The 26,177-nt window shown below is 50.1% G+C and overlaps 1 long non-coding RNA gene across 1 annotated transcript in view; it reads left to right on the forward strand.

Moving 5' to 3' along the window:
* LOC141153085 (uncharacterized) overlaps positions 1-25,064 on the forward strand; it is a 135,638-nt gene extending 110,574 nt beyond the window's left edge. The window contains exon 3 of the long non-coding RNA XR_012247236.1: positions 23,217-25,064. This is a non-coding gene — a long non-coding RNA (uncharacterized lncRNA). The remainder of the gene's footprint in view (positions 1-23,216) is intronic.
* Positions 25,065-26,177: the final 1,113 nt, after the last annotated feature.

Consider the following 26,177-nt stretch of genomic DNA (forward strand, 5'->3'; position numbering starts at 1 on the left):
GCCCCCTTCAGAACTGGAGTGGTGTAGTGTTGAGTGTGTGGTTGGGGTCCTGTGTGGTACTCCATCCTTACCTTGGAGAGGAGATACCACACCTCTTTCTGAGGTGCAGTACCCCTGTGGCGATTGAACCCTCAGGGGCGCCACATTCCCCCCTGGTGAAACACAGCACATCTGCAGGCTGCAATAGAGCAAAGACATGGTATATTTCAGACATTCAAAATTTTTAAAACAAAGCAATCTTCCCTTTATGGGAGGCAATTTGCCTTAACGTTACAGGTTATATAGGATAAATATAAAAAAAACATTGTGTGTATATATATATATATATATATATATATATATATATATATATATATATATATATATATATATATATATATATATAGAAAGAGAGAGAGAGAAAACAGTAGAAAATTTGGTATAAGTGCAAGTTCAGCAGCATGAGGGACCTGTCCAAAGCAAACCCTCCACGTAGGCCCTGGGGTGGCTGCAGGCCATGGTGATCCTGAGTTGGACCTCCGTTTGTGCCACACCAGACAGGTTTTTATTCTGAGGTCAGCTGTTGTGCATATAAAACCAATAGGGGGCACCTCAATAGGTGCAAACTGTTTACAATTCAGTCTGTTGACTGCTCACCGTCCGCAGGCATAATGTCTTAGTAAAACATAAGTAACAACCGAAAAAAACAAGGAAGTTCAGCCACCGGGGCCGCATTAATGGTGGTAACCCCATCGGGGGTACGGCTCGTGTTTGTCCACAGAGCCGGACCGGTCTCCAGTGGCAATGCGCAGGGGGGCATCCTCCTTGATCACCCGGTGCACCTCTAGGGCGTACCCCCATGGACTCTGTGGTGGCGGGTGTAGGAGACCAAATCTCCCGGGTACAAGTTGCGATCTGGGTGGCCTTGTTCCAGGTAGGACTCAACGTCTCGCCGGTTGACAAAAACGTCATGATTGAACTGGGGGCTGCGGATGAAGTCCCAGCCCGCTTCTTGGTGGAACCGGACGATTAGTCCTTCCTCCCGGGGACTGAAACGGGAGGCCTCCGCCTGCCTGGCTTGGGCCTTAGCGGCTTTTGACCGCACTTGTAACTGTTCACAACGGACCCTCCGGGTGCGTCGTTCCCTCTCTAGCTGGAGGAGCTCACGTTGGCAATACTCCTCCCACTGTCGAGCCTCAGCTTGGGTCTCCCAGGGAAACCCCATTAGATCCCCCCCCCCCTGGTTGTCCCATCTAAACTTCTCCGCTGGTGGGCAAGCAACCGGGGGTGCTGGCAACGGCATTATCGGGGGCCGCTGCTAGTCCTTGACCCTTGCGGACCAGTCCGAGTTCGGGTGTGAGTACACCCAGGTGAGGGCAGGTGCCGATGATTGCGGGAGGGGCAGCAGGCCTCCGGTGGCTGCGGCGGCTTGGGCCTCAGGATCAGGGGCCAGTAACTGCTCCCAAACGGTGGTGCCCGGGGATGGAGGTGACGGTAGGAGGTCCAGGAGGAGGTCGGCACACTCAGCGCCCGGGGCAGGGGTTTCTTGCTTACCCGCTCCTGGGCTGCATGTGGCCTCCTGGGCTGGGGCATCGCTGGTGGGGCGCGACGTGTCTTGGCGTCGGGCCGCAAGCATCCCCAGCAGGTCCTCTCTCCACTCCGCGACCGCTCTCCGCTGGGCCTCCTCGACTCGACCGGTCAGGTCCTGCGTCTCAACGCGAAGGAACTCGGCCTCCTCCACTGTCAAATGCACCCTGGAGGGATACAGTGTGCAAGAGAGGTGGCTGCTGGTGGGCCAGCGACGGAGGGCATATCCTGCGCTTCCTCCATCGCTGCTGCCAGGTGTGTTCTGTCTAGACTTGCCCAGGCCACACCTTGTCTCCCTCTCTTTCTCCTCCTCTTTCGAGGGCGGTTCAGTGGCTGCTCACAGACGGGCACTCCTTGGGACGTCCCATCCATCTTGACGGACACAACTATGCAGACAGTCTCTAAGGCAATGGGCGGTCTGAGCTTTTGGCGCCATTGGAGAACCTTGCCCACGATGGGAGGGCTTAAGTTGTTGTTGTTTTCCCTGCACATAATGGCGCCCGTTCTTCTTGGGCGGGCGCCACATGGAATGTGGAAATGCAGTCTTTAGGAAAGGCGCACAGTACCCGATGGCAATGGGTATAGGTTTCTGCCATTGCCACGGGCACGAAATCCTGTTCGTGACGCCAGGAAGAGATTACTCGCCCAGGGTGTTGATGGGGGGACGACTCGGCGACCGGGCCTTGTTGTTACCTGATATTTAGGGGATGTCGCAGTGGCCGGCTCCGGGGCCCGTACCCTGGGGTCACTCTTATAAAGGGGGGAAAGGTTATTGGGATAGGGGAATGTTCGTGACGCCACCCGTGGTATCTGGTGAGAAACTTTGCCCCAATCCCCCGTCTCGAGGCCTGAGACCGGGAACCGTGGACCCCTCAGCCGGCAGCAGCTTTGTGCTGACTTGCCGTCCCAAAGACCCACGACCAAAGACCCGGTTCTTAAAATGGCCTCCAGCTATATATGATTCTATTAAGTGCTAAGGTAAAGTGCTTCCTCCACCGTCACTCACTACATGGTTCTGACGCGCCTCTGGGCCGTGGGGTACCCGGTGCCGGGCCAGTAGATGCTGGGGGTTGTAGTCACAGTGGCAGTGACCCGGTCCGTGACCCAAGGCAGTCAAACCAAAGGCTAGTCTATATGTGTAAAAGTTATATATATAATGTCCGACTACGCCACCTGTGGAGTGCGGCTAATGAGGCCGCCGCTGCGGAACAGTCCTCTGAAGCTGATGGTTTGGCAGCAAGGGTGGTATAACTCCCCACAGGAAGAGTGTAGCTTCAGGGCAGTGTGTGTGGATGATGGTGATTGTTGTGCAGGGAGTCAGTAATAAACACGGAGTCCATGGGATGCAGTCTCAGGTCCTTTACTCACAGTTGTTTCATTCCAAGTCATCACTGCAGATCACGACTTCCCACGTCGTCCTGTGTTTACTCAGTGAGGGGTTCAGTCCACCCCCAGGTAGCTCCGGAGTACTTAGCAGGACCCCCTTCTGTGTGTCCTTTCTCTGGCCTTCTCCCTGCACCTCACACCTAGTGACTCCAATCCGGTACCTTCGGGCCTTGGCGGGCGACGTCAGTTCTGTCCCCTGGGTCCTATGTGGCTATCTTCTTATTGAGACTGGTGTGGACTTTTGGCTAGCGGTACATAAAGTGCTGCAGCCTCCGGTTTCTAGTTGAGACTTGCAGTTCTCCACTAGTTAAGGGACCGGCTCCCCTTATCTGGCCTGACCCCTCTACCTCCTGGTAGCAGCGGGCGTATGGGTGGCTTTCTGCACGGCCCGTACCCCTATGGTCCCTTCTCTTCTTCTCCTGGAGCCTTTCCTGCTCCCTCTCCTCTCTTCTCTCAGTCCTGGGCCTCTCACTAGGCCCGCCTCCGGAGCAGAGCTCTTGCAGAGCCTCTGCTCCTTACACTTCTCCTCCTCTGACTGAACACTGATCTAAGATGGTGTCCTGTTTTATACAGCTTCCTTTCAAGTGCTCCCAGGATCTACTTCCTCCACTACATGGTTCCCCCTCTCTAGGTGGTTCCCCCCACTCCAGCCAGGGACCAGGGACTGTGCTCTCCCGTAGGAGCAATCTCGCCCTGTCCCCCGGAAATGTGGTGTAATGAATGCTGGTGTTAGGGTCCTGAGCTGTACTCCTTCCTTCCTTCCTTACCTGAGAGTGAGATACCGCACCTCTGGGTGAGATGCAGCACCTCTGTTCCCCCTAACTTCGGTTCCCCCCAACTCCTCCATTCCGGCCCGGGGCTGCACTATGGTGCTTTAGGGCCCCCTTCAGAACTGGAGTGGTGTAGTGTTGATTGTGTGGTTGGGGTCCTGTGTGGTACTCCATCCTTACCTTGGAGAGGAGATACCACACCTCGTTCTGAGGTGCAGTACCCCTGTGGCGACTGAACCCTCAGGGGAGCCACACTGCCACTGAGAGCAGTGTAGATGCAGCACGTTTGCTGCTGTATTGAGTGCCCCGAGTGTGGCCGGAGGCAAAGAGGAGAGGAGAGAGGAGTTGAGGGGGCAGAGGAGCATCATAGGCTCACCCCAAGACACAAACCGGACACCGGGTCCGCGTCTACAGGGTCCTTTATACCCAGTAGGGATCACCGGCATGCCAAGAGGACTACAAGTCCCTGGTTGACCTGAAGCTAAACCCTTGACAGGACTAGGAGCCACGAAGGCCCCGGCGTCCAGGGATAGTGGTTGCCAGAAAAAGGTCAACTACCAAGCGACAGGTGAAGGAACAGCACGACACAGAAGCTAGGCCCAGTTGCAGGCTAGCCAGGAGCTTAGAGAGATGGAGACACGGACCAGGAGGCCTTATACCCGCTCACTGGGGAGAAGTCCTGAAGTGCACCCTTCCTACCGAGTACCCTGGACCATACCTGACATCCGCACCAGTAAAGGTACTGAAGTGAATCCCCTGTCTCTGTCAGTTACTCCTGCTGCGCCATCTCTCCTGCACTGCAAGCCCCAGCATCACCACCATTTGCACCTACACTGCCCCGGGGGCCCGCTCCGCCTGTGGGGAGCAGAAACATTCCAGCTGCGATACCATCACCCCCGGAGGTCTGCAGCAGCGCCGGTAACCATTACCGGAAACCACAGGTGGCGTCACGAGACAAACTGTACCCTAAAACCCCTTTTTAAAGAGAGACCCAGAGTACGGGCCCGGGAGCCGACTGCCGTGACCTCCTAAACAAGGTAAAAGGCCCGGGTACCAAGTCTCCTATATTCCCCCTGGGTGACACATGTCCAATGGAACCACAACAGCAAATTATTTTGGATACCCAAAAATAAAGTGTAGCAAGTCATTAATAAAATCCAATGTATTCTCACCATTAGCATGCAGTACACAATTATGCTTTACACCAATTAAGACGGGAAGGTAATTCTGCCAAGCTAACAAGATCTGTTAAACATTCAGTGGTCAAATTGGTCACTATCCAGTTTTTTTTGCAAGTGTTTAAAAATATCACTCTCCATTATAAATCATTATTATAGGTTTACTCAGGGCCCATTTTTATAGCTTTGATAAATGGAAACCCTTGAGTAACTGACCCAACGTTTCTCATGTGGATCAATGTGAAAAATACAATTTTTAGGATGTTTGCTCCAATTGGAAATGATATTTGTGCATAGTGTTAACAAAGGTTCTAATATTTCCTCGAATCCACATCTTTACGGAATATAAGACCCGGACATATTACAGCCCATAGAACCCAAAATTAGCATATATATCTTTGCTGTATTTCTTCATGCCGTGCGCCAGTGGGCATCGTCTAGAGAAGAATATCTCCAAACAGGGAGTAGCTATAGAAGGTGGGGGGCATTGGTAGCAGCCATAGACTTGGCTCCTATGCCACATATGAACAAATCAATATTGAAATGAAATATATTACTTGGGGCCTAATTAAAGATTTTGCATGGAAGCCTAAGAGCTTAAAATTAGGATTTGACTCTGTAAAATTGAGCTGTAATATGAGGTTAAAGGGGCTCTTTGTACCAACATATAGGAACGATTCATCAAGACTGGTGACTTTAAGAGTCACACGCCTCTGAATAAATCAGGAGTGTCTGATGAGTGGCGTATGTCTCAGGGCGCCACTCCAGAAATCTTACTCCAGTTCTGGAGTAAGGAAATAGATGTGGTGTCATGCCCCCCCTGGGCCCCGATCCCTCCACAGTTCCACCCATATCGGTGGACCTGGGAGAAACGCCAAAAGTTACAAACTTATTGCACATCTCCGAGTTGTGCAAAAACGTTGCGACTTTTCAAAGCAATTTTCACGAGAATTCTGGCTAAATTACTTTGATGAATTGAGGCCATAGACTTTGTGCCCGCAGTTCTGTCATACACATGAAGGCTAAGGGTCTGTTCAGACTGAGGTTTTCATTATATTGCTTTTTCAGGCTGAACAATGCAAATTTTAAAAAAATGTTCCTAAAAAACATTGCTTTTGGCATAATTTTGTAGGAGCACATGTTTTTTATGCCGTATTGATGATTTTTTTTGCGTGTTTTCAGATTCTGCTCCAAAACGCACAGAAAAAAACGCTTCAAATTCAATTGCATTCTTATCCAAAATGCACATAAAAATAACTTCAAATACTCCCTGTTGATTGCAATGGAAAACCACTCACATAGAGTACACACGATGTTGCTTCCCCCCCCCCACACACTTTTTTTTTCACATTGTAAAAAAATTGTTCATTCTTTAGGTGTTTTTGCTTTAAAAAAACCCTCAAAATTTGATCACTGAATCAATACAAGCAGAAAAAAAAACCATGTACAAAATAATGTGTAACCCCCCCCCCACCAAAAAAAACAAACAAAAAATCACCGAAAATATTCCTAAAAACTTGGCCTTTGGATGTTGTTTTTCATAAAAAAAAAAACACGTAAAAGTCTGTGAACATAAACTATAAATTTATGCCTAACTTCCCACCAATTGAAGTCATACACAGATATAAAAAAAAGTAGCAGAAACAGTAACTTTTCTTCCTATGACTTCCTATATGTTCCCACTGTGCCAAGAAATCAGTTTACAGCTCTGCACAAAAGTGTCAGCATCTTATAAGGTTTAATAATAAATAATAAAACTGAAGGACTTGTCTGCAAACTTTTCCAATGACTTGATCTAAGATCTAGGTAGCGGGCCCCGAACGGTTGTGTGACAGCAGAAGCTGCACATAATGACATGTAATCCCACACTTGGGCAGCATCTGAATCGCGATCTCCAGCAGACTCTTCGAGACTTTATTTCACGCTGCAGTATCTGCACAGCTCAGCATGTCACCTCCTATTTCCGTTCCCTGTCACTCCCCGCTCACTCCATGGCTCTCAGTCACATTTCTATTCTTTGCAACCGACGCTCGCTGTGATGGACAGTCACTTCTTACAAATGTGCAGAACTTATGAAGAACCCCAACTTAAACATCAGCTGCACCGTGCAACATCATGGGGAGAAAGTTTAGGATTTTGTCTAAAAGATTCACTCAGCTCTTATAAAAAATATAGAACTTTAAGCAAAGTTTAATTTGTGTATTTTTGGAGCAAGTTTTGGTTTATTGTGATGTCAGTGAAATTACAGAACTGATTTGTTGGCCAATTTCGGTAAAAATTCTTAGTGTTGCATTGTGGATTTTGTGCATTCTTACACAGGACATATATAGCATTTCTTAAATGCTAAAAATTGCTCTTTAAAATATTACTAATGTATGATAGACAGTTAATTCAGATACCGGAACATCTTATTTGGACCACAGACAAGTGGTTGTCCTCATGTGACATAGACACTCCTCAAAGGCAGAGAATATGGCGGCGCATGCCAGTTAATAAAATTCAATTCTTTATTCCATCAACTTTAAAAACTGCATGGAATACATGAATATACACTGCTCAAAAAAATAAAAGGAACACTTAAACTACAGAATATAACTCCAAGTAAATCAAACTTCTGTGAAATCAAACTGTCCACTTAGGAAGCAACAGTGATTGACAATCAATTTCACATGCTGTTGTGCAAATGGAATAGACAATAGATGGAAATTATTGGCAATTATCAAGACACCTTCAATAAAGGAGTTTCTGCAGGTGGGGACCACAGACCACTTCTCAGTACCAATGCTTTCTGGCTGATGTTTTGGTCACTTTTGAATGTTGGTTGTGCTTTCACACTCGTGGTAGCATGAGATGGACTCTACAACCCACAGAAGTTGCTCAGGTAGTGCAGCTCATCCAGAATGGCACATCAATGCGAGCTGTGGCAAGAAGGTTTGCTGTGCCTGTCAGCGTAGTGTCTAGAGGCTGGAGGCGCTACCAGGAGACAGGCCAGTACACCAGGAGACGTGGCCGTAGGAGGGCAACAACCCAGCAGCAGGACCGCTACCTCTGCCTTTGTGCAAGGAGGAACAGGAGGAGCACTGCCAGAGCCTCTCAAAATGACCTCCAGCAGGCCACAAATGTACATGTGTCTGCACAAACGGTTAGAAACCGACTCCATGAGGGTGGTATGAGGGCCCGACGTCCACAGATGGAGGTTGTGCTCACAGCCCAACACAGTGCAGGACGCTTGGCATTTGCCACAGAACACCAGGATTTGCAAAGTTGCCACTGGCACCCTGTGCTCTTCACGGATGAAAGCAGGTTCACACTGAGCACATGTGACAGACGTGACAGAGTCTGGAGATGCCGTGGAGAGCGATCTGCTGCCTGCAACATCCTTCAGCATGACTGGTTTGGCAGTGGGTCAGTAATGGTGTGGGGTGGCATTTCTTTGGAGGGCCACACAGCCCTCCATGTGCTCGCCAGAGGTAGCCTGACTGCCATTAGGTACCGAGATGAGATTCTCAGACCCCTTGTGAGACCATATGCTGGTGCGGTTGGCCCTGGGCTCCTCCTAATGCAGGACAATGCCAGACCTCATGTGGCTGGAGTGTGTCAGGAGTTCCTGCAAGATGAAGACATTGAAGCTATGGACTGGCCGCCCGTTCCCCAGACCTGAATCCAATTAAGCACATCTGGGACATCATATCTCGCTCCATCCACCAACGTCACATTGCACCACAGACTGTCCAGGAGTTGGCGGATGCTTTAGTCCAGGTCTGGGAGGAGATCCCACAGGAGACCATCTGCAACCGCATCAGGAGCATGCCCAGGCGTTGTAGGGAGGTCATACAGGCACGTGGAGGCCACACACAATACTGAGCCTCATTTTGACTTGTTTTAAGGACATCAAAGTTGGATCAGCCTGTAGTGTGTTTTTCCACTTTAATTTTGGGGGTGACACCAAATCCAGGCCTCCATTGGTTAATAAATTTGATTTCCATTGATGATTTTTGTGTGATCTTGTTGTCAGCACATTCAACTTTGTACAGAACAAAGTATTCAATGAGAATATTTCATTCATTGAGATCTAGGATGTGTTATTTCAGTGTTCCCTTTATTTTTTTGAGCAGTGAATATACCCAGTAAACGTTTCGCACAAACCAAGTGCTTCTTCTGGGACCTGAATTCAGAAGAAGTGCCTGGTTGGCATGAAACGTCTATTGTGCATATGACGCGCCCCTGGGCCTGTGTCGCGCTGCGTTGCGCACGCGGGAGCTTACCCGGAGCCCGATCTCTTGAGGGTTGTAGTCTCGTGGCGGTGACCCGGTCCGTGCCCAGGGAGTCAAATTGAGCGGCGATGTAACAGCGGTAGATGCAGGACGACTACGCCACCCGTTGAATGCAGCTATGGAGCTGCCGCTGCAGGACAGTCCGCTGAGGCCGGTGGATGGATGGTGCAGCGTAGATGGTATAACCCCCAACGGGAGGGGTAGGGCCTCAGGGCAGCAGATGTGGATGATGGGGGTAGCAGGAACCACTCAGACGGTGCGGTGTAATTCAGGGTCTTTACTGGTAACAACGATAGACCCTCCCGGAGTACTTGCTAGTGAACGGGGCCTGGTCAGTCCTTGAGCAGATGGGATCTCCCCTGGCCAGGCGGAGTTGTAGGCCTCCCAAACTGACTGTACTCTTCTGGCTACCTTGCTAGAAGCGGATATAAGTAGCCCACGTCCCTGAGTGTACCGTGTGGTGCTCACCCGTATGGCCGGTGACTCGGGGCCTTCTAATGGCTTCCGCTCCACGATGGCGGTGCTGGTCCCACGCGTGTGACCGTGCCTTCGGGTTTCTGGGCCTGAGGACCTGAAATCCCCTGCCGGTCGGCTTCTGCTGCTGGGTAAGAGTTAGTCCCCACAGCCTCGGACGCCGGGTCCGGTAAGAAAGCTTCTCAGTCAGGGCGAGCTCTGCAGCTGCCAGCCCCTGACTCATAGTAGTATTGCTTCTGCTGTTTCTTGTCTCTACTCTCCTTGACTGCTCACCTTGCTTCAGCCCCGGGTTTATATAGGGGAAGTTCTTCCCCTCCCAAGACTGGGCAGGAGGTGTGGCATGCACAGGATCCCTGACCAAAGGACCTCCCACCTGCTCTCAGACGTAATATCTCTATCACTGTGGCAACCAGACCCCTGGGGTGTCACATTCCCCCCTAGTGAAATTTAGTACTACGGGACTAAACATATTTTTTTTTTTTTTGGAAAAACATAACAAGGTATAACAATAACAATACAACAAGAAAACACATAAAGATGGTTACGGCGTGTCCGCAACCGGGTGCAGTTTTTGAAGAAAGCAAGGTGTCCATTTCACCAAAACAGGGAGACGTAACTAGGTAGGGGTCTGTCCTACCCCGAGTCCTTAACAGTCTCTAGTCCATCCTGGGTTACGCTCCAACTAATTGTACAAGGATTCCCGGTAGATCCACCAAGGATTCCTAAAAATAACTGGAAACACAAAATTATACACAAGCAACAATACACAGATAAACATAAATAAAACAATTTATACACTTCAAATCCTCCAGCGTGCGGGTAACTGGCCTCTAGTGGCCCTAGTGGACCTACGGAGCTGACTGTCTGGCCCTGAACTACAGGGTGTAGGAGCTGTCAAGGGTAAACTGGGCAGCTGTCTACAGGCTTTTTGTCTCACTAGGGGTACGGCAGGCTCACTATAAGCAGAGGGTTGATCCTCCTGTTCTGCTTGTGTGGAGTCTTCTGCCTCCTGGACCGGCTGTTCTTCCAGCTCTACCTGTTGCTCCGTAGGTGCTTGGGATGCTGGTTGGAGGAAGGTGAGTACGGGTACCACAACTGCACCATTGACTTGAGTCCAAGACCGAGGGAAGTCCCCGAGCACAGTACTAACCATATCTTCCCTTTCCTCTACGGGTCGATGGTCTTCTTGTTCCTCTTCAGGGTTCCTCAGTTGTTCGGGACACTTCTTCAGGTGGTCCCGGGATACAATGGCTGTGGTTTCCCCTCCGTCTTTACTGATGGTACAAACCTTCGGGTTCTCGTGGCTTGAGGGCAGTACGGTGTACGGGTCCTTCTCCCACTGGTCGTCCAACTTGTGGAGCCGTCTCTTCCTCTTCAAGACCTGCTCTCCGGGTACCAGGGGAACAGCGGGAGCATACTGGTTGTAAATTTTCTCTTGTCTTTCCCTAGCCTGACAGAGACTTCGCTCCACGCTCTCCTGTACTCTCCGGTACTGCTGCTGCCTCTCTGTGTCCCAGTCTGTTTCTGGTGAAGTGTCCTCGGGTGTCAGGACTCCCATTTCCAGGTCAACAGGTAACTTACCAGGTCTTGCCCTCATTAGGTAAGCCGGGGTACAGTTGGTGGAACCTACCGGGATGTGGTTGTATAGGTCCACCAGATCGGGCAACTTCTCAGGCCACAGACTGCGTTCTTCCAGGGGCAACGTTTTTAGAAGATCCATTACCACCTGGTTCATTTTCTCACAAAGTCCATTAGTTTGCGGATGGTAGGGTGTCGTCCTTATCTTCTGGCAGCCATACAGATTGCAGAATTCCTGGAAGACCTCCGCTTCAAAGGCAGGTCCCTGGTCCGTCAGCACTTGGTCCGGGTACCCGTGTGGACGGCAAAAGTGCTGCTGGAAGGCTCTAGCTGCTGTTTGAGCCGTTAAGTCCTTGACGGGGACGACAACCAGAAACCGGGAGTAATGATCCACGATGGTTAACGCGTAGACGTAGCCACTTCTGCTTGGGGTCAGTTTTACATGATCCAAGGCTACCAGTTCCAATGGTTGCCGGGTGACGATGGACTGCAGGGGAGTCTTCTGGCTGGCACGGTCCTTCCTTCTCAGGTTGCACGGGCCACAGTCTCTGCACCACTTCTCGATGGTTCCCCTCCTGCCTACCCAGTGGAACCGCTCGCGCAGCAGGAACTCCAGCTTCTTCCACCCGAAGTGTCCAGCTCCGTCGTGGTATGCCTCCATCACCATGGCTGCGTCTCTTCGTGGCACCACTACTTGCCAGAGTAATTCATGCGTCCGGGAGTTAACCATTCTGCGGCACAACTTCCCTTTGTAAAGGAACAGTCGACTCTTCTCTGCCCATAGTTGTTTGGCTTCCTCCGGAGCGTCTGGTTCAAGGCGAGCCTCCGGCCGAGTCAGCATCTCCTTCACCAGTCGGACGGCAGGGTCGCTGTCTTGCGTTTCCGCCCAGTTGTAGTGGGGTAAGGGGTTCAACGTAGCAGCCTGCTTACTCCTTACCCGGTGGGAATACTGGATAGTCCCATGACGGTGGAACGCAGGGAGTTCAACTTCTTCCAGTCCCTCCGGATCTTCTCCTCCGTCCGGCAGGTTGGGCATCCTGGACAGGGCATCCGCGTTGGTATTGGAGCGTCCTGCCCGGTATTTGATTGTGAACTCGTAGTTGGACAGACGGGCCATCCACCTCTGCTCCAGGGCACCGAGTCTTGCCGTGTCCAGGTGTGTCAACGGGTTGTTATCCGTGTACACGGTGAACCGGGAAGAAGCGAGGTAATGCTTAAAGCGCTCGGTGACTGCCCATACTACGGCCAGGAACTCTAGCTTAAATGAGCTGTAATTCTCGGGGTTCCTTTCGGTGGGTCGCAGTTTTCGGCTGGCGTAGGCGATTACTCGTTCCTTCCCCTGCTGGATCTGGGACAGTACGGCTCCTAGCCCGATGTTACTGGCGTCGGTGTAGAGGATAAAGGGCTGGCTATAATCCGGGTACGCCAGGATTTCGTCCCCCGTGAGGGCCATCTTCAGCTGGCGGAAGGACTCTTCTTCCAGCTCCTCCCATTTGAAGGGCGGCTTCTGGTTCTTGGCCTTCCGGGACTGGCCTATCAGGAGGTCCTGCATAGGTGCTGCCTTTTTGGTGAAACCGGGAATAAACCTTCAGTAGTAGCCTACCAACCCGAGGAACTGCCGCACTTCTTTTACGCTGGAGGGGCTTGGCCATTCCTTAATTGCGGTGATCTTATCAGGGTCGGGAGCCACTCCGTCAGCGCTCACCACATGTCCCAGGTACTGCACCTTTGGTTTCAGGAGGTGACACTTGGAGGGTTTCACCTTTAGGCCATAACTTGCCAGAGCTTCGAACACTTCCGCCAGGTGTTTCAGGTGGTCCTCATACGTCTTGGAATATACGATGACATCGTCCAGGTACAACAGGACCGTCTCGAAGTTTCTGTGGCCCAGACAACACTCCATTAGTCGTTGGAAGGTTCCCGGTGCGTTGCAGAGTCCGAACGGCATGCAGGTGAACTCGCTAAGTCCCATCGGGGTGGTGAATGCGGTCTTCTCCCGGTCCGCCTCTGCTACAGGAACCTGCCAGTACCCGCTAGTGAGATCCAAGGTAGAGAAGAAGTTAGCAGATCTTAAAGCAGCCAATGACTCCTCTATCCTTGGTAAGGGGTACGCATCCTTGTGTGTGATACGACTGATTTTCCGGTAATCTACACACATCCTCATGGTGTTGTCTTTCTTTCGGACTAAGACTAGTGGAGCTGCCCAGGGGCTACAGCTATCCCTGATCACCCCAGCCTCCTTCATGTCTCTAAGCATCCCCTTGGCGTGTTGGTAGTGGGCAGGGGGTACGGGTCGATACCTCTCTTTTATAGGAGGATGGTCTCCCGTGGGGATGTGGTGTTCTACCCCCTTGACTCGCCCGAAGTCTAACGGGTGTTTACTGAACACTCTCTCGTACTCCTGAACCACCCGATAGACTCCTTGTTTCTGGTGTGCGGGAGTGGAGTCAGTACCCAGATGTAGTTGCTGACACCAGTCCTCCATGTTTTTCTTAGAGCCGTTACCTTCCTCCGGGTGAGATGGAGGCAAGGGTTCCACAGATTGTATAGAATTTTGGTTAATGGTATATAATTTGGCTAGCGTGGCATACCGGGGCAGGTACACTTCCCTCTCCCCGATATTTATTATGCGAACGGGCACCCTCCCATGGCGTACATCAACCACCCCCCGTGCTGTCAAAATGGTGGGCCTACTGTCCGAGTAAACTGGTTCTACCATTGCCTGGTAATCTCTACCTCTCAGACCAATAGCTGCCCGGCACCAAATCATCATTTCACTTTTTGGGGGCATGGCAATAGGAAAAGGGTCACACATTCTTACGCTACCAATCTCACCGCCGGAGAGTTCCACCTGTTGCCGTCGCATCAGTGCCCGGATCTCTTTCTGGAGCACCCGCTGCTCGCCGGAGCTGGCGTTCTTGGCAACCTGCTGTAAAAGGAAAATCACCTCTGCAAGACAATTTTCAATTACATTAGTTCCTAGAGTTATTTTTGGGTGACTCTCATGTTTGTCAATATCTACAATGATCAGTCCCTGTGCTGCCAGTTCGACTCTACCGATTTTGATGGTCACCTCTTTAAATCCGATCTGTGGCACGGGCTGGCCATTGCTGGCGATGATACTCAAGTCGTCGTCAGGGTAGCGGGTAATATCCGAGTCATTCCAGTACTGCTTAAAGAGCACGTACGGGATGGTGGTGACCTGTGACCCGGTGTCCAGTAGGGCACTCATGGGAATGCCATCCAGTACCACAGGCAAGACTGGACGTCCTCCCACATATCTGTCGCGCCAGTTCGATGGGCCTGGTGATCTTTTTCCTGGGGGTTGGCCCTCTACCCCAGGTTGTGCCCGTTTAAAGAACAGTACCTTGCCATATGTCCAGGTTGATTGCAGCGGCGGCAGATGGGTCGTCCGTCCTCGCTGTATCGGTCACTGGGTCTTCCTCTGGCCGGTGGGGTCCTCCTTGGTCGACGCCACGGGATGTCCTCCGGTCCGGATGCCAGCTGGATCTTCCCTGGGGTGGAAGCCTGTAAAGACTGCACAGTTCGGGTTAGCGCAGCAACGCTCTTAGCTAGCTCTTGGACCTGATGGTGTAGGTCTGGAGCCGGGTCATTGTCCAAAGCCTGCGCATCAGCTCCCACAGGCCCTGCCGACAAGGGCGCCGCCTCCTGGTGGTAAGTGATAGCAGGGCGCTTGTGGGTCACAACGCCACCCGGTGCCGGTTCTCGGAGCACCCGGATGGCTCTGTCCTTGAACTGTGCAAAGCCCAGATGGGGATCCTGTAAGGCCATTGCCCGCAACTGGGTTCGGTGGGTATTACAATACAGTCCCTCTATAAACTGTTCGGTCAACAGCCTGTCCTCATTTCCCACTCCATGAGGGTCGGTCTGCTTAATGGCCCTCAGGGCCTCTTGTAGGTTTAGTGCATAGTCCCTTATACTCTCATGCGCTCGCTGCTTGCACCCGTAGAATCTAAGCTTAATCTCGGCTGAGGTGCGGGTATCAAAGGTGTCCTTCAGCCGGGTTAGTATCCCTGCGACAGTCTTCCTCCCAGGTGGCCAGGATTTTACTTCCCTTTTGGCTGCCCCGGTTAGTTGGGCCACCAGAATGCTCACTTTTTGCTCTTCTGTGAGGGGGTACACCTGGAAGAGGCTATCCAGCTTTTCTCTAAAGTCATGCAGGGTATGTGACTCCCCTGAGTACTGGGGTAGCCAAGCTGCTCCCGGGATATAGGGCATGGTGAAGGGCATAACTGCAGCAGCGGTAGCGCTGGCGGGGGTTGAGGCAGTGAAGCTCTCCTCCGTATCCGACATCTTCCTCCCCCCTAGTGGACCGTGGCCTACCTTGCGATGATCCTCTTCCGTAGGCCGCGGCTCCGCAGTGGATCGTCAGGGTTGAGGACCTTCCGTCGCGCTCCTGTGACGTCGGCGTCTGCTGGGCTCCTTCCAGGACCTTACGCAACGTCCGGACGTGAGGCAGGGCTTCAGTTCTCGCGCGCTTTCGGAGTCCACGCCCCTCTTCTTCCCGCGCGGCGTCCTCAAGATGGCGTCCAATGGCGGGAAAACTCCACGGATGGCGGGAAGAAGGCAGAAGATGGCGCCGGATGGCGGGAAACTTCACCGATGGCGGGAAGAAGGCTGAAGATGGCGCCGGATGGCGGGAATCTTCACCACAGGTAAGTTTGAAAAGTCTCTTTTTCAGGCACGCAGTACCCGGTGGTTGCGGGCACGAAATCCTGCCGACTACGCCAAAGTTGACGCGCCCCTGGGCCTGTGTCGCGCTGCGTTGCGCACGCGGGAGCTTACCCGGAGCCGGATCTCTTGAGGGTTGTAGTCTCGTGGCGGTGACCCGGTCCGTGCCCAGGGAGTCAAATTGAGCGGCGATGTAACAGCGGTAGATGCAGGACGACTACGCCACCCGTTGAATGCAGCTATGGAGCTGCCGCTGCAGGACAGTCCGCTGAGGCCGGTGGATGGATGGTGCAGCGTAGATGGTATAACCCCCAACGGGAGGGGTAGGGCCTCAGGGCAGCAGATGTGGATGATGGGGGTAGCAGGAACCACTCAGACGGTGCGGTGTAATTCAGGGTCTTTACTGGTAACAACGATAGACCCTCCCGGAGTACTTGCTAGTGAACGGGGCCTGGTCAGTCCTTGAGCAGATGGGATCTCCCCTGGCCAGGCGGAGTTGTAGGCCTCCCAAACTGACTGTCCTCTTCTGGCTACCTTGCTAGAAGCGGATATAAGTAGCCCACGTCCCTGAGTGTACCGTGTGGTGCTCACCCGTATGGCCGGTGACTCGGGGCCTTCTAATGGCTTCCGCTCCACGATGGCGGTGCTGGTCCCACGCGTGTGACCGTGCCTTCGGGTTTCTGGGCCTGAGGACCTGAAATCCCCTGCCGGTCGGCTTCTGCTGCTGGGTAAGAGTTAGTCCCCACAGCCTCGGACGCCGGGTCCGGTAAGAAAGCTTCTCAGTCAGGGCGAGCTCTGCAGCTGCCAGCCCCTGACTCATAGTAGTATTGCTTCTGCTGTTTCTTGTCTCTACTCTCCTTGACTGCTCACCCTGCTTCAGCCCCGGGTTTATATAGGGGAAGTTCTTCCCCTCCCAAGACTGGGCAGGAGGTGTGGCATGCACAGGATCCCTGACCAAAGGACCTCCCACCTGCTCTCAGACGTAATATCTCTATCACTGTGGCAACCAGACCCCTGGGGTGTCACACATACGTATCCATGATCTCCATGCAGCTTTTACATTTGATGGAATAAAGAATTCCATTTTATTGACTGGTGAGTGCCGTCATATTCTTTGTTTTTGAGGAATGTCTATACTTATGTAGAAAGGATGTAGACAAGGTGTGAGGCAGTGAGGGGAATGATATATGAGGGCCGGGATGTGTCCCCTAGGATGTGCATAGAGGTATATTAAACCTGCTGGACCACATTGTGATTACAGCAACACCTGTAGTTACAATGCAGAATAAAAGAGAGTGTGGATTTGGTCAAACTATTTGACCAAGTCAGATTTTACAGATTTTAGGAAAACCTGATATGGGCTTTTATTTTTGGAGAGATTTGCAGGTTTGGTAGCGGGGCGAATCTCTCCCTCCACTCCGGATTTTTGGAGTAGCCCATGTCTACAAACCACATTTAAACTTTGAGTTGAGCTTTGGGTGTGTCAGTGTTTTGTTTGCAAACTGCAGAGCAGGAGGCTCTATGCAATAAAGGCCAGTGTGAAGGAACACAGCGCTAAGGAAAGCAAAGCTTCTGACGTACCCCAAAGTGATACAGCGGTGCAGTCACCTACCTCAATGGGTTTTTGCACGGACTGTTTGGACAACCGGGCAGCGATCTGGAGGAAACCATTTGCCTTTACTTTGTGAGTTTTGAAAATAAAGACATTTAAGTTGAACTTTTCTTGGATCACTGCCTCATTGCCGCACTGTGTGAATACCGCTGCACTACATAGGCAAGCAAATTTCAGATAATAATCTTCTTATAGAGTTGAGCATAAAGATTTGCAACACTCTGGTTCACAAGACACATTATTAGTCCGTGGCTGCCGGCAAGAGCACTGCAAGCCACGTACATTGCGGTATCTGTTGCACCGCTTCTGATAAGTAGGTCCTGTGATGTAGCACAATGCATGCATGACTTCATGAGAGTATATTGATCAGAAGAAAAACTAACTCTGCAAATAGGACCGAAAGGGACAGAAGAGAGGATGACAAATGCAATTGTGATGTGCAAAGGAACGGTATCTGTGACCAGAACTGAGCAACAAAAGGAGTTTAGTAAAGTTATGTTATATAAAAGAGAGACTGTGTGTGACAATGATTGCTTGCCTCCAACGGCTCGATTCCTAAAAAAGATGGAGGAGCAACCGAAAACTGTAAATGTTTTACACAACATGCAAAGCACAATACAACACGGACATTATCTTGTATTTGTGGGCGGTCAGGGTGAGAATATAATACCACAGCAATCCCTCGACACTACTACCACCCTGCACCACTTACAGATGCATCATAGATGCTGTTTTCGCAGATAGTAGGAGGTTCTTAATGTTCTGGATTGGGGGCCAACCGACGTCGCCACTGGACCAGGGTCTCATGAATCTTTTTCTAATGTTGGGCGATACAGCTCTCTCTTCTTAGAAGGTAATTGCTTGCCCAAAGCTCGAATTATGGCTCATGTCATATCTGCACTATAATTTGTGACTTTTCACACCACTCACCACTTGTAGCAAGAGGTTTTGAGTGAGGAAAACCGACAGATTTTTCAGCATTTACGAAATTGGTGCAAATTACAGTAGAAATCTAAACCTGCTGATAGTGTTTGTATATTTCAATTTGTACAGCCATAGATGAACCAAATGTATTCAATAGTACTCTCTTGTATAAAACTCTAGGCCTAATTAATTATTACTGATTTTTTATACTTAAAAACGTTCCTTTTGGTGGCCATATTGGAAACATCAATTGTTGGTTCTGCATTGTCTTCATGGCAGCTGGAATTAGTGGCAGTTAATAGAGAGAAGGTCTGTAGACTACTATAGAGATGGAGTAAGGAGCCCTCATCAGAGAATGAAAGGGGAGATGCATACAAAGTCTTAATGGTATAAACCAGTGTTTCCCAAACTCCAGTCCTCACGGCCCCCACAGGTCACGTTTTCAGGATTTCCATAGTGTTGCACAGATGAGAGAATTCCTGAAGCCTTGATGATACTTCCATCACCTGTGTAACACTAAGGAAATCCTGAAAACGTGACCTGTGGGGGCCATGAGGACTGGAATTTGGGAAACACTGGTGTAAACTTTAAAGGCATTGTGAGGCAGTGAGGGGAATCATATATGAGGGTCATTACGTGTACCCCAGGATGTGCATAGAAACATACTGAACCTGCTGGAAAGTGTTGTAATCACAGCCACAGCTGTGGTTAAAACACAAAATAAAAGAGAATGTGGACTTGGTCCAGCTATTTGACCAAGTCAGATTTAGGAAAACATGACATGGGCTTTTATTTTTGGAGAGATCTGTAGGAAGGTAGTGGGAAAGATCTCTACCTCCCCTCTGGGTCTTGCAAGTGGCCCATGTCGACGATTCCCATTTAAACTTTCAGGTAAGGGCTGGCTGTGCCAACGGCAACGGACTTATTTAGATTGATACGGACGTTTTAGCTGCTGAAAAGATGATAAAGGTTTGATTTATTTTGTAAGTTGGCAAATAAAGACATTTAAGTTGAACTTTCTTGGGTCACTGCCTCATTACCGCATGGACGTGAAAGCCGCTGCCTTACAGCATGTACTCACATGCATTTGTACGGATATTAACAACATGGCAGGCAAGTTGAAAAACACCTGACGCGCCCCCTGGGCCGTGGGGTGCTCGATAGCCGGGCCGGTCGTTGCTAGGGGAGATGTCACAGTGGCGGTGACCCGGTCCGTGACCCAGGACAGTCAATAAAAGGGGAATTTGGGAAAGGGGATTATGGTTTTTATATAAAGTTCGTGACGCCACCTGTGGTATGTGGCTATATGGAGCCGCCGCTGCGGTGCAGAACCTCTGGAGCCGATGATGACGCAGCAGAGTTGGTTCAGTTCTCCACAGGCAGAGCTTAGCTCCAGGGCAGGAAATGGTGATGTTATAGATGTTGCTGTGCAGTGTAGTGCAGGGGATGATGGCGCAGTAATAATTCGCAGAGACAGTGGGGTGCAGTCTTTAGGGTTTTACTCACGATTTTTAGACTCCAAGTTACCAGGGCCAGGGTAACTTCCCACGTCGTCCTGTGCTTACTCAGGGAGCGGTTCAGCAAACCCGCAGGTACCTCCGGAGTACATAACGGGACCCCCTTCTGTGTGTTCCTTCTGGCCGTCTCCCTGCACCTCACACCCAGTGTCCCAAGCCAGTGACCGCAGACCTTTTCGGGCGACGTCTTCTCTGTCCCCTGGGTCCTCTATGGCCACCTTTTTGGTGAGTTAGATGTGGCTTTTGGCTGCAGCATCTGAAATGCTGCACCCTCCGCTTACCTAGTTGAGACTTGAAGAACTCTGCTAGTTTAGGGGCTGGTCCCTTTCTGCGGCTCAATCCCTCCACCGCCTGGTAGATTCGGGCGTACGGGTGGCCTCCAGCACTGCCCGTACCCCTGGGATCCTTTCTGGCTTACTGGAGCCTTCCTTCCTGCTCCTCTCCTCTCTTCTTTCTGTCCTGGGCCTCTCTCACTAGGCCCTCTTCCTGAGCAGAGCTCCTGCTGAGCTCCTGCTCCACACACTCTCTTCCTCTCACTGAAGCTCATCAGACTGACCACCCCTCACAAGATGGCTTCCCCTTTTTATATCCTCCTTCGCAAGTGCTCCCCTAATTTACTTCCTCCACCCACACCCACTACATGGTTCCCCCCACTCCAGCCAGGGACAGGGCTCAGCAGGAGAGCGACGCATCTTGCCCCTCCTGCTGGTCTGGAGTAGTGTAGTGTTGGATGCAGGTGTTGGGGTTCCGGGCAGCACTCCCTCCTTACCTGAGAGTGAGATACCACACCTCTGGATGAGATGCAGTACCTCTGTGGCGACTGAACCCGCAGGGGCGCCACACACCTACAAAACATGGCCTATGATTTTATGATTTTCAATTGGAAAACGATGTTGAATCAGGATAATTTGAAAGCGAACATGCATCAGTCCAATATGCAAATCTGTGCCAAAAAATGCAAAGTTTTGCTTGAGATCTCTATGCTGCAGAAAATTCATTCACCTTCGTCATAAACACTTCTCATTCTGCTTGTGCTTATGGAGAGGGGATCGAAGCAAAGGATTGGGCATGTTGAAATTCAACATGTTTGATCCTTCATTTTCCCATAATCTGCCATTGAGGGGTGTTCATGAGGCAATCATATGCATAATATCAGCAGGTGTGAGCATAGTTTGTTCTGAATGGCCAACTTTGTAAGAGATCTGTGGCTGGTATTGTGATAGGTGTAGGGATCGTGTAGGGATCGTACTCACTTGGGTGCGATGGGAGGCAAACAGGAGGTATGTTCCTTTTAAATGTCCATAATGGTTTATTTGCTCCATAAACTGGTCAAAAGCAAAATGCAAACAAACCGCCTTTAGTAAAGGCAAAAACAAAGAACACAGTCCTTTTAGGAAAGTCTCTGGTTAGCCAGCGCTGTGGTCACACAGGCTGGTGCGCATCCAGTACAGGCCCAGTCTGGAGACAACCACACACAGGAGGCCTCCTACCTCCAGACAGACAGACCATGTGTCAAACAACAGCTTCCATTATATAGGCTATTAACCACACCCAGAGGTGTGGTATGTGGGTAGCTAGACCCACCCATCTCTCTAAACTACCCATAACCCGGTCCCAGGTGCACCAAACAGCGTTTTAGTGCTTACGTGCACTAGAGAAACACTCCGGGTTACATCACAGAGACCAGCTATCTCTGTGACACATACCTCCCATCGACTATGCGACCATTAGCTACCTTACATAAGGTAGTAATATGGTCGGCACTGTTAATGGCCAAAATGCCACATCCTCTTACTTCTGTACTTATGGGCAAGTGAAAAATGTGAATAGGGTAAATGAAAATGAAAATTTGTTCTATCGTTCTACAGTTGCACACAGTTTTTGGTCAACGTCAATATTTGGCAAGTTATCTCCTAAACATCTATTTATCCCAAATCTGACCGCTTACTAATACTGGAGACACAATGAATAATATAAAAACTATACTTAAAGGGATACAAGTCCGCAGTCCCTCTGTGCGCAGAGTGCGTGCTGTCAGGATTATCCAGTGCCGGCACTGGAAGTCGATGAGTGTATGACCATAAGTATGCAATCACATGCCAACTAGACTTGCACAGCCTCACTCAATATAAGTAGATACGTCTAGTTGAAATGTGGCCAAGAGTATGCAAATCGCATACTTGCAGTCACGTGACCTCCTGTTCCCAGCGCGCACACTGCGGGCTGTGAGGATTCACAAGTCTGCAGTCACATAGAGTGACTGATGACTTGTACCTCAAGACCAGACAACCCCTTTTAAAGAGTTGTTCCTATTACCTCTCTTCAGGAGCACACCGCTCCTCTGCCTCCCTGCTTCCTGCGTCAAGGGGGGTACTGTGCTCCTGAAGATTGAAAATTGAAGCTGGCAGCATGGTTGAGCCACTAATCCAAACTGTGCGCTCTCCAATCCTCCTAGCAGAACAGCTTTGCCTCTGCTGCAATAGAGGAGCACACAGGCACTGCAACTGGCCGGCTCAAGCAATCTGGTCAGTTTTAGAGCAGTGAGTGCAAGCTCGATAGCAAAGAGCTTGTAAGCACTCCTTGCGCTGGAAAATAGCCACCTATTTTAGAATAGAGATATGGCTGGTTGGTAATTTAGGCAATGAGCAGTAAACTGGAATCAAAAATCCCTGCATTCTTGAATACAAGGAGATTTGTGAATAATGGACAGATTGCAAAGTTGCTTGTTTTTTTGTTGTTAGTCGTATAAGAAAACCCCTTTGATCCTATACTTTCTGACTACTCTGCACTACATGGTAAAAAGTAGCCTGAATGTGAGTAGACGATTTATTTTCTCTTCTCAGGACACCAAATGATTCCTCCCTCAATTCTACCAAATGAAATGAGCCAGATGTAGATGTGCGCACCATTATTTTGAGCCTTTTCATTAAGGGACGCACCGTTCTGTCATCGATAGAATCTTAATTGAAAGTATGATTGCTGGAAAAGGCTCAGAAGGACGGGAATTATTAAACCTCAGTCTTGACACTACATTAAACAATTAATTGAAGGAAACGCAACCCCTGCTATCTCTCACGTGAAGCCGACTTACTTCTTTGTACCCAGCCAGATATTAAAATGCCAAGAGCAGGGTGGGGGCAAGAGGCGAAGGCTTCTGTAATAGGAGATATTCTGTGCGGCAGCTCATGATCATTAAATGGAAAAATTATCAGCTAAAAAGTTGATTTTTTTTTTTTCTATTTCAGGTAATGCACAGAGAAAGCACTCAAGCAAATATACATTTACATAAAGTGTATTTCAAGAGAGGCTGATGAACTCGTGAACTGCTAATTGTTCCTGCCGCGCCGAAACAGGGTTCAGTACTTGTAGGAGAAGAAAAAACAGAAGCTAATTTATAGACCTTCAATAGCAAATTCTCCCATTTCGCAGTGAACAATATCATATTGGTTTTACTGTTAATTATACACATGACTATGGCGCTGGTTTGCATTGATTGCACGGCGAACGATCAAACAGTAAAATCTGCACCGTGATTCTGTAACTTTGCCGTTTGGCGTTTGCCCAAGTAGACTTTCAACGGACAACATTTATGGCAGTGCTGGTTCAACAAAGTAAATATCTGAGACCTGTAGTCATCCACCATGTTAGTCCATCAACAGGCAATGTAGTAGACAGAACTCACGAAAAGGTAAAACCTCTAGTGCCTATTGCTTGAATGATCCACTGTGCCTCTAAGGAATCGTCCTGTACATCACTCAAAATAGTCACTGACTGACAGAGTTGGTGCAGATGGTAAAGTATCAGGAGCTGCAGATGGTAAAGTAGCAGGAGCTACAGATGCATGGTCTTAGGGTAGCTGGTAGAAATACTAGGGAGATGAAATAGACTGAGCAGTGTAACATCCCTGGCGGCATGCTGGCATGGCTTACCATCTCCCACCATGCAAGACCGCCAACTTACCTATCAGTCCAGGCTGTGCACTGTGCTCCTTTGCTTGCTGTGTGCACGTCTCTTGTCTGCTGGCTTAGGGCGGCGTGCTGTTACTTCCTGATTCTTAAAGCCACAGTATGCACAGTCCTAATGCATCCCCAGCTTATTGCTGTGAGTCACTGGATACTTAAACCTCCCCCACCCTGTGGGAGGCGCCTGAGCGACACTTTCTTTCAGTGTTTTCTGTGCAACTGAGTTGCCAGGTCCTGTCCTGTCTCTTGTCTGTTTCCGCCACCCTGGGGGCTGAGTACCCAATCCCGTTACCTGTATCTGTGACTTCTAGTCTATTCCTGCCACCCTGGGGGCTGAGTACCCAGGCTCTTTCCGGTATCTCGTTCCAGTGTCAGTTCCTGTCTGAACTGTGTGCTAATCCGTTACCTGTTTGTCTCTATGTCCGATCCTTCCCTTTTCCTCCTGTGTCTGAACCTGTACCTAACACCAACTCGTTGTCTCTGTACTACTGTTTGTGAGTTTTGTGTCCACTCGCTACTTCATTGCAAGTACCTTGTGTGTATCTGGTTCTGCTTGTCCCATTTCCCTGCCTCCGTATCTACCTCTTGTGTTCTAGCTATCTTCCTGTGTTTCCCAGTCTGTTCCATGTGAACAGAGCCCTGTCCTGTCTGTCCGCACCTGCAGTTCCGCTCTGCTCTGCTCCGCTTGTCCTCCCCACCTGCGGTTCTGCTCTGCGGACCCGCTGCTAGCGGCACCGCTACCCGCCATTGCCAGCCAGATACCGGACAAATTACCGGCTTTCACTTGCTTATCCAAACCAGCACAATTTGGATTAAGAGTTTTCCTTCAAAGGGGTCTGACCTTCTTGAGCATACAGCCTAAATCCCACACATACAAACCATCAAGTAGAAATAGTGACTGAATTGAATAAAGCCGGTTCGGGCCGAAACGTCTCGCTGTTTGCTATACTCGCTATATTGCCACCACCCATCTCTGGTTTGGTTAAAGTATCTTAATTTTTTCTGTTCTAAATAAATCACATCTTTCAAAACTATGAGAGTGCGATGAATTAACTCTATTCTACTAGCTTGGGCCTACAAGCCCATTGCATCAGCACCTCGACTCATGACAGAGTGCACGCCAACCTAACCCCCGTTTGGGACACCCTGACGGTCTTTGTCCAGCGAAGATTGGAGAGTCCCAAGACATTAGGCCTGTAGGAGAGGCTGCCCTTGGCGTTAGTGTTTCCTCTCCACACATGACCATGAATGTCACCGTGACAAGTGAAGGCCTCGGATTAACCGGAAGTTTCGAGCTTGAAGCCTTGAAGAGTCGGTGTCTGATTCCCGTCCGACAACTCCAGAATCCGATTTGGGCATTGTCAGCGGAAGGGTGAGCCCTACTCAGAAACAGTCTAAATATGTCTGTACAATTTAAGCTCCAAATTGGAGCATTACACATGAAGAAGTTCACATTCCAGGTGCTGTCTGTTTTACCCACTGGTCGTCCAGAGCCGAGAGCTCTAGTGCCCACTCAGGTCTGGAGATCCTGCATGGTGTTTCCTGGGGGACTGCTGAGGTACAATGAGTGTCCAGTCCCCATATCTTCAGGACAGTCAGCAATGTCATATTCTTCTTCACCAGATCTGCTAGTCGCTGACTCGCTGTGCGCTGAGGTCTCCGAAGGAAGGGAAGCAGAGGCAATGTCCCCACAAAATCTCGACGATTGTACCAATGATCTGGCTTCAGGTATCTCCCCGCCTCGCAGATATGTCATCTCAGAAACCAGACTGAAGATGGTCCCTAAGCAAGGATTTTCCATCTCTAATAAATCTGGCAATAAGTCCATCAAGGCGATGGCTACCTCCAAGTCTCTGCACCCCTCCAACCAGGCGGAGGACCTCCAGTTGTCTCTTGAATCCTCTAGGGTGCTACCTGATAACAAATGGAGAGACTTTTCTACACCGTGTACCTGGTACTTCTCCCACTTCATCCAGTAAGCTTGGCAAAGTGTACGTAGAGGCGGTGGCTACCCCCAAGTCTCTGCACCCCTCCTACCAGGCGGAGGACCTCCAGTTGTCTCTTGAATCCTTCGAGGTGCTACCTGATATTTACAAATGGCGAGAGACTTTCCTACACCCTGTTCCTGGTACTTCGTCCACTTCATCTGATGCTGAGGAAGGCTCTATGGGACGAAGCATCCTGGTCACCAGGATGATGAGACCAGTCTCGTTCCCTCTAGTGGACAGAAGAGGTAGTTTTCTT

The sequence above is a fragment of the Phyllobates terribilis genome, unplaced genomic scaffold (genome assembly GCF_046119375.1).
Source record: "Phyllobates terribilis strain yellow unplaced genomic scaffold, ASM4611937v1 Scaffold_7__3_contigs__length_470593459, whole genome shotgun sequence".
Classification (NCBI taxonomy): domain Eukaryota; kingdom Metazoa; phylum Chordata; class Amphibia; order Anura; family Dendrobatidae; genus Phyllobates; species Phyllobates terribilis.